At 45.8% G+C, this 9,506-nt stretch overlaps 1 protein-coding gene across 6 annotated transcripts in view; it reads right to left on the bottom strand.

The window, feature by feature from the left end:
• The window catches only part of kank4 (KN motif and ankyrin repeat domains 4), a 49,544-nt gene that overhangs the window by 31,211 nt on the left and 8,827 nt on the right, over positions 1-9,506 (bottom strand). Inside the window, exon 1 of one of the 6 annotated variants that reach the window (XM_042056793.1) lies at positions 3,822-3,843. The exons of the other annotated variants lie outside the window; for them this stretch is intronic. The gene's annotated coding sequence lies outside the window, so the exon portion shown is untranslated. Of the gene's footprint in view, positions 1-3,821; positions 3,844-9,506 lie in introns of those variants that run through there. 6 annotated transcript variants of the gene reach the window in all.

Here is a 9,506-nt window from a genome sequence, read left to right on the forward strand (position 1 = left end):
CACACACACACACACCACATATTTAATACATAAAACAAAGCAATATAGTGTTTGAAAATGAACTATGACAGCAGAGAAAAGTTACTTTACTCTAAAATGGATATCAAATGTTATGCAAATTGAAGTACAAGCCCGAGGGGACTTGGTCATCCATCAGAGATATGACTAATGTAAACTAGTCTTTGAATGTAATTAAGGATGGCTGAGATTCAAATCTTGCTGCAGTTCTTATGCAAACAATAACTGAAAAGTCTCTGCAACTCGAAACAGGCGTCTGTGAAACTCAACAAGGAACACTCCTCGTCTTATAGGGGAGGAAGAAATATAGCAGGAACATTATGTAAGAGAATTCCTCTAGCTTTTCTTGCCAAAGCCAATACTTTACTCACAGTTCCAACTGAGGAGAAAGACAAAGGCTGGGATTTATGCACCGTTGTACTCCTTAGATTCCATAGTTTCCCAGGCTAGTGTCTCTCTTTACTGCAATGTATAGGTGTCACAAACCGATAAGGATCTCTAATTAAGGCAGATCATATATTATAAATATATTATTGAACATATTACTGCATGTTTATTATACAATAGCCTACAGCCTAGTGCAAAAAATGCTAATAAAATGTACATATCTGTATGAACCAGGAGGCAGGTACACTACAAGTAAATACTGAAAAGACCCATACACTCTTAAAACAAGTGTGCTGTCCCTATCTGGACACATAGATGTGTTAAGAAGTTGTGTTGTTTTCAACACATTCGTCTACTTCAGTGTACATTCATCTACTTCAGTGACCATCAATACCTTCAAAGAGGTGAGACTAGCCATTGAAACTTACACACACACGCACACACACACACACACACACACACACACACACACACACACACACACACACACACTTTCTTAGTAGTCTCAGTATGCTGTGACCCATGGGCAGGTCTCTTCTGTGAGCGATACTCAGAAGAGCAGCAGAGGGAGGAACATGTCCCATTGGACATAACTTTCAGGCCCACAGACCCACACAAGCCCACAAACTCCCACCCACATAAACAAACACACACACACACACACACACATACACACACACACACGAATGCATGCTCTGCTGCTAACAGGCAAGAATGCGGGAATGGAGATGTGCAGACAGACAAGCAAAGCCCAGAGCGACCAGCATGCAGGGGTGATGCTGACAGCCAGCCCCCCCCCCCCCCACACACACACACACACATCCATGCACGCACGTACACACGCGCACACCCACACGGACACGCACATGCACCCACACACACAGCATCAAAAGTTTACAAAACACACACACATATTGATTCATATGAAACAAGTGAATGTGTAAACACAAGGCCCTCACACACAGGGAAGCATGGATGTGTTCTTCCATAAATACTAAGCACTAAGAGGCGCTGATGAGTGAGCGCGTCAGACTCAACACATCACATATTGTGCCGCTGACAATGAGATGAGGACTATACAATAGGTAGCCTCCCATATACCATCAACCACCAACACAAGCTGCTCTTATTAAAAACACCCAAGGTAATACATAATAAATAAAAATAAATAAATAAATAAATAAATAAATAAATAAATAAATCGTGTTCAGTCCTGCTGGGTTCATTCTGACCGAACTATCCTCTCTAAGCAAAACATAATCCTGTCCATACTCTCTCTCTCGCTCTTTCTCTCTCTGAGGACCCTTGTAGTGCTTTGATGTTCCTCATGCCAGATCTCCTCTTTTAATTATCCGTCCTCCTCCTCCTGCGTCAGCGAAACGGAGCTCAACATCCCACTCATGCAGCCGTGTGTTCGCCTCGGAACACATCAGGCCCCAGAAAAAGGAGATTCTCCGCTAACGCTGGGGAGGGGAATCCGTCACGTCCATCACCAAGACTGAGGCGACACCACACAGCGCTCAGCGTCACACGAGAACCACCAGTAACTCATGAAACAATCTCACGGATACAAACCGTCAGGTCACACACTCTCTCACACACACACACACACTCACACACACGGGCACACGCCCAGGAGACGCTGCCGTGTACACTACTTGCTTCAATCTAAAAGGGCAATTAGGACTTTAATGTCTCGTCTGCAAAACCAGGAGATGAAAAAAATCATTTGTCTACGCCCTGTGCAAGAGAGCAGGAGTGTGCTTAATGAATTCCTATGCAAATCCGGCCTCACTTAGAGATTGCACTGAAATGGCTCCCATGCACATGCTCAGTATGAGGCTGCAGAAACATTAGAGCAGAGCGTGTATTAGCAGTCTGTAAATACCTCACACATAACCACCACAGATCTGACCAGGGGAGCACTTCCACTTTTCATTATTTGCCTCTGGACACTCCTCTTCCTCTGCAGCACAGGGTGTGTGTGTGTGTGTGTGTGTGTGTGTGTGTGTGTGTGTGTGTGTGTGTGTGTGTGTGTGTGTGTGTGGGAGCTCTGGTCCAAAAGCGCGGGCAGTGATAGGAGATATGCGACCCCGTGGGGTGTTCTCCATTTTTCATTTGGCAGATAAGATCGCAAGGTCACATTAGAAATGGCGAGGGCTGGGCAGGGCTTTGCTGCTGCCTCTTCATCAGGGGTCGAGGAATGCGGCGGAGGTGCATTAATGTGGCCGCACACAGCGTCCTGGCAAGTCCAACAAGAGACACATAATCACACACTTCCCATGTAATGATCCATGGGACTAAAAATGACCTTTGGGCCAAAAAGACTGATTTCTATGAATGAGAGGGAGAGGGGGGTGGGGAGGGGCCAGAGAGATGGGGAGGGAAAAAGAGATGAGAGAGAGAGATAGAAAGAGAGAGAGAGATAGAGAGAGAGAGAGAGAGGAGAGGGGGGGCAAGAGAGAGCAAGACAATATGGAGAGACAACCAGGGAGAAATGCTACTAATAATATCTGTGTTTTCTCAGCTAAATATACAAAGTCTATTTCCAGATAGTGAGAGATGGCTCTGCTTTCAGACACAGTAGAGATGCACTCCCCCCCCCCCCCCCACACTCACCACCTCCACTCTGACCTACTCCTTCTAGCCCTTGGCTTCCTGTGTTATTCTGTCAGACGGACAATATAGTGCTCTCCCTTTTCTTTGATCTCCCCCTCTCTCCGTCTCGCTCGCTCACTCTCCCCCGTATTTCTTTTTCCAAACTCTGTGCCCACACCAGCCGAGATGTGTCCTCTCCCTCTGATCTCCCACACTGGGGCTGAGGCTGGGGCTGGAGCCCAGTGTGCATCTGGAGGGTGTTGGATCAGGGCCATCCTCCCTCACCTGCTAGTGTCTCACACAGGCGCGCGCTGCGAGGAGTAAACCTGCTGTCTTTGCAAATAAACCACCCAGTATCTCCACAAGAATTTGGGAAATGCGAGTTTTGGGATGGTACTGCAAGGCCAGCAGCCAGAGCAACTAAGGTCGTATTATCCGTCAGGCGTGTTTGATGTAGGGTAATTGATGGCTGGCTCCTAGGGTTGACTCCTTCCACCAAACGAATGGAGGGCGTCCCTGGAGTGATATAATTCTTCTCATTGCCTGTGTTTACGCTGGTCCCAGAAGGACGATCCTTCATTACGATGCATTTCTGAAATACACCCAAATACGCACCAATTATTGCATATAGTATATCATACTGCCCTATGACTGACAGGGCAATTTAAAGGAACAGTCCTTTTTCATGAGAATGTGGGAGTTAACTTGTTATTTGATCTAGCATATCCACCCTAACGGACCACAGCGTTATCGAGAGAGAGGGAGAGAGGGAGAGAGGGAGAGAGAGAGACTAGAAAAAAGGAGGGCTGCCTGCTTACGGGAAGCTTCTGCTTCTCTCTCCACATCTCCCTTTTCTTCTCCTCTCTGCCCTGTCCTTGCTGATACGGTTTGTCAGTGGGGCGAAAGGGAGAAGGGACACTCAGAGTCACCATGAGAAGCAGTGGGCAGTTACATCCTGGGAAGATAGCACATAAAGAGGGGGAGGAGAGTTTATGCCTAGGCTTCTCGCATCTTACAAGACATTTGAATTACTAACGACGGCGGTTACTATGGGAAAGACACGTATATCAAACCCAAGTCTAGTACAACCATTTATAAGTCAATCTAGGAACATTGAAATTTAGATATAGATGTCTGTCTGTATTAACTCTTTGGCATATTTGTCACAAGGCCAACATGTCACAAGGCCTAAACAGTCACCTTTACCTCAATGCAGTCAGTGCTCTCCCTTCCGACATAAAAAGAAGAGAGGCACTTACCGCCATTCCAGACTGGGGGGGGGGCGTGTCTCACCCTTGCATATTATACTATTATATAACAGAAAAAGAACCAAAATATAAAGTATATTATAAACATTACAGAAAAATAATTAAAATTGAAGCATAAAATGCAGTAAGGTCCCTACTCTAGCTCTACCCTAATGACAGCAAAAAGTTGTCAGACAAAAACCAAGGTGAAAAACGGTCTCCTACACCTTACGTTTTGTAGTCATTAACCTATTCCTAAATATAGTAAGTAGCTATTTGCTGATTGGCTGAATTTCTTTGAGACAGACACTATAGTCTGACCTTGGTTTTACAATGCACAAGATTCTGGTTCCAGTTTTCATCCGTACCTGCCATCCACCTTCCTAACTACAATGTCTCCTAGAAGCGGTTATCTAGGCCTACCCTAGACCTTTCTTATCACAAAACACTTTACATACATTTCACACTACATAATTATGTCTAGTGGCACTTACAATACACATTTTAAAATATGCTTATTTTTCAAACAGGATTATATATGATTACATTAAAACAATGTCTTTTCATTTACTATATGTCATCATGAATACTTAGCAAGAATACTTTTTATACTACAGCAGGGTTTATGTTTCATAGTATGATTACATTTTGCTTAACCAAGGTTATACTTCAATCACACTTTCAGCATCATTTCAACTTTTGATATTACTGGTTAAACTCTTTTTGCAGTTTTATTAGTTTCAATTTCTAACTTCTACAACATCATATATACTGTATACGCGGACAGCGTGATCAAGACCTCACACAAAGTGGAGCCACCAACATATTAGCTTCTGCTCTGGTTCATAAATGTTCCATGCCAAGGCAGTTCCATGCCAAGGCAGTTATAACGAGTGCTCCAGCTGGCAAGTGTGCATTATCGGTCATGGCAATACTGTGGCATACACTAACTTGAAGTTAATTGAATGAGAATCATTGTGTGTGCTTTTGTGTGCTTTTTCACACACACACACAGATGTCTCAGAAGACTCATAAAGGTTCAGATCTTGTTGCACCTCCACTGATGATGGAGGAGCTCATAGCCCCATTACTGTCTACACACACACACACACACACACACACACACACACACACACACACACACACACACACACACACACACACACACACACACACACACACACACTTCACATTCCATTTGCAAAATTAATATCAAGATCACAGAATCAACAAAAACACAGCACATCATCCACGTGAAGGATATGCTAATTGCCAAGACACACACACACACACACACACACACACACACACACACACACACACACACACACACACACACACACACACACACGCGGGATTAGGTCTGCATCCCAGCGTAACCTCCACGAGTCGTTCTCAGGCGAGTGTATTTTTTTCTCGGAGGGAGACTGTGGCTTGTGCAGCACTGTAATTACATTTGAAAAGAAAGGTCTCGCTCAACTTCAGCCCGCTTATTCTTCTGCTGCCGCAGAGGGCGGCTTTAGCATTCCCGGCCATACGCCTTCCACTCGCACTGCCCCACCTCACCACGTCCACCAGCACCGAGCCGACGGCTCCCCAAAGGTCATCCCCAGCGAGAAGGTGAAAGAGAGAGAGAGAGAGAGAGGGAGAGGAGGTGGGAGAACCAGAGAGCGGTCAGATTAAAGAATGACAGACCATCAGAGGGGAGAGTAGGCTTGCTTGTTTGTTTAGCAGGATCCCAATTATGCTGCTTGAAATAGACACTATCATCCTTGTCCAGAAACTCTGGCCAGCTGTGTGTTTGCGTGAGCGTGTGTTTGATCAGCGTGATGGGACAGGAAGTAGTCAGAGGGTGGCACATGGTCAAGATGAAGGCTCACCAATCTGTGGTGCGTGTGTATGTGAGTGTATGAGAGTGTGTGTGTGTGGGGGCAAAGTGGTGAACAGCATCTGGAACGATCTTGACCACTGGCACACTAAGGGCTGAAAAGCTTTGGAATTCAGAGGTTGTGCTTGGGATGATTTTTTTCCGGCCAACAGACTGCACACACAACAAACATAACAATGACACAGTGATGGATTCTGGAGATTTTCAAGGCTATGAGGAATTTTTCTGGAAAGTTTCTGAGAATAGCTTTTCACAATCAATCACTAAAATCAATCTGCTGACTCCAACAAATCATATTTCTGTTTATGTAATGTATATGTGCATACATTTTGCCATTATTGTGTTCAGATGTGCATATAAAGTTACACAAACATCTGTATTAACTCTCTTGCACACACACACACACACACACACACACACAGCACATTATATGCTCCATATAGTTTACAACACATACATCACACCCCCACATATAGCCTGTTTGTCTGAGACAGGGGTCTCAGTGTGTTAGTGGTCAGGGGTTCAGCACAGGGACAGCCAACAGGAAATGTGCTGGTCTGGGAGTTTTCCACCATGTGGTCCTCACAGCCCTGTCAAAGTGGCTCTCCTGTGCGCCGCTGGAGAAGGGACTCGGGCCAGGCCGGCTTCCTGTGTGGCTCTTATCACATAGCTAGTCTAAGTGCAATCTTGGCTCTCTGCTAGAAGTCCAATCTGTGTAATTACAGTTAAAATACGCTCTCCTTGCTTTGCCTCCACTGGTCCAAAATTATATCAGAGCATTTGATCGCCACAAGCTGCTGTATACATGAGAAACACTCCTAAACACTAAAATGTCTGAGGTGCTAGGAGTCCTAACCAGGTTGATAGAGGTGTCCACAGGCACATCTGTTTATGGGACTACTGTGTGTACTGTTTATGGCAGAGACCCCCTACTCTGCGTACTTGTTTTTTGAAGTGCAAGGAATAAACAATCTGTGCAGTTCAGCCAGTTGTTCTTTCATGCTATTCCCACTCTGCCACTGCTGTATGGTGCTTTCTTTTTATGAGATGTTAAATGATTTACAGAGCTGAAGCTTCTCTTTTTTTCCCTCCTGTGTCCAACTGACCGTTCCAGCAGTGCTGCAGCACTAAAAACTCGCAGTTCCCAGACTCCTCGCCAGAGATGAAACAACCACAGAGAGCCCGACTTTCCTGTCGGGAGTCGCGGAAGCAGGCTGCTACTCTTCCAGAGCGTTCACAGGGACAGCGGCTGCCATTCGCAAGCCCTTTCCCAAGGATATCCAAAACGAGAGAAAGTAAAACTGGAAATAACTTCCAGAAAAGCCCCGTCCAAGTATAAAACAACACCACAGACATGAGAGTACAGACAGAAAGACAGACAGACAGAGAGACACACGAGATGGGAAGAGAGAAAGTGAGTGCCACACGTCTGTAATCATCGGAGCTTATCTAGCAGGATTACTTTCTAATCAATCTGGCCAGGCGCTTGGCTTCTTTAATCCCTGGAGGAGAGGGCTCCATACAGCTCTGTGCCTTTCAATAGAGTGAGCTCACTCTGTAATTTCAAAACCAACGCTGTTTACTACACCAGCATATCTCTCTCTCTCTCTCTCTCTCCCTCTGTCTCTCTCTCTCTCTCTCTCTCTCTCTCGCTATGTCTCTCTCTCTCTCTCTATGTCTCTCTCTCTCTCTCTATGTCTCTCTCTCTCTCTCTCATCTCTTTCAGCCTTTGGCTCCACATAACTCTGCAGTCAGCAGCTTCTTACTAGTAAACACATTGGTTGTACCACCAGGGCCCTCCTTGGCTACATCAGCAAGGAGGACGCACTGAAACAAGACCGTATTGGTTTATTTTTAAACCACCATTACTGTAAGCCTAGGGACGGCAGCTCTCCTGACAAGCCTGGATTACAAAGTAGCAATGGGAATGGCCAGTTTGTGTCATCCTTTGTTATTGCCACGTATTGCTACACGCTATATGGGTCAACAGGGCGACTTCTGTGAGCCAGGATAATGCCATTAGAGCAACACAAAAAGCTGGAAGTTTAAAGCAGAGAGTGGAGATGTGAGCGGACCATTCCCTCCCCTCTAGATTACTCCCTGAACACGCGGAGAGGAGAGGAGAGGATGATGAGAGGGGGATGAGAGGAGAGGAGAGGAGAGGAGAAAAGGGGAGAGGAGAGGAGAGGAGAGGATGAGGCTGTGGACTACACCGCTGGCAGAGTAATGGGATCTGGGTGCACAGAAGGGGCTCATGGTTGGGGCTCTGGGACAGACGGGGGGTTGCATGCTGTAGATATATTCACACAGACTACACATGCTCAAACACTCCCAAAAGACTTACATAAGTGGCTAAGAGTGGTAGCTTGAGGACAATATGTTGGTTACCAGCTGTACACACACACACACACACACACACACACACACACGTAACACAAGGAATCATTTGGCAGATTTTGGGCCTGCCGTTTGGACCTGCTTTTCATCGGACAGGAACAGGAACAGGAACACCAACACTGAACTGAACTATGCCTTTGATGCAGGTCAGACAGAGAGAGAGAGCCAGAACGGGTGGGTGGGAATGGTTCTGGGACAGAGAGAAAGGGCTGACGTGAAACACAGAGCCAATTTGGAAGGCAAGTGAAGGACAGATACAACAGAAATGTTTCCATCCCGGCTAGTACTATGTCATTTTGTGCTTCTGGTCCAAAATTCTGTGAAAATGTAGGAGTGGCTTTGACTGCAGGATGCCATCACGCATATATCAAAACGCTTAAGTTAGTAAGCTGCCTAACTTTTGTCGGGTGCCAACAGTGCAGCTGTTGATGTCTGTAAGGCAAGCCTCTTGGCTTTTAGCGAGTTTGAGAAACTTCTCTTAAAAATGGTAAGAAACTAGAACAGAGGTTCAAGTAAAGGGTTCCTCAGTGAAGCATTCCTCATTTCCCAATCACCTCCCAGCACATCTGTCACCCAAAGATCCGTGTGAGTCCTTCCTGATGGGGGATTAAGGGTAAAGCCGAGACCTTAAACCCCTACATCCACAGCCCCGGCAGCGCCGATCGCACCAATCAAACACTCCCGGCTGCCGCCTCAGCCCTTGGGCTACGGGAACGGTAATTTTCTCAGTGATTTTCTATAAGCACATTCAGATAATAGACCAACACACTGACAAATAACTCTTCAATTTGTTAGGAAAAATATGATTAGCGCTGGAATTCACTTGAACCATATTTCAGAACATGGCTCTAACTAACACACACATCACAGAACATGTGTAACTGGCAACAGGCCAAAAGGCGGCTGTTGAAACAGGGCAGGCTTAGAGGTTGACAACAATGAAGCGCATCAACACATCTGCACTAAGGGGC

This window comes from Alosa sapidissima, chromosome 12 (assembly GCF_018492685.1).
Source record: "Alosa sapidissima isolate fAloSap1 chromosome 12, fAloSap1.pri, whole genome shotgun sequence".
Taxonomy (NCBI): domain Eukaryota; kingdom Metazoa; phylum Chordata; class Actinopteri; order Clupeiformes; family Clupeidae; genus Alosa; species Alosa sapidissima.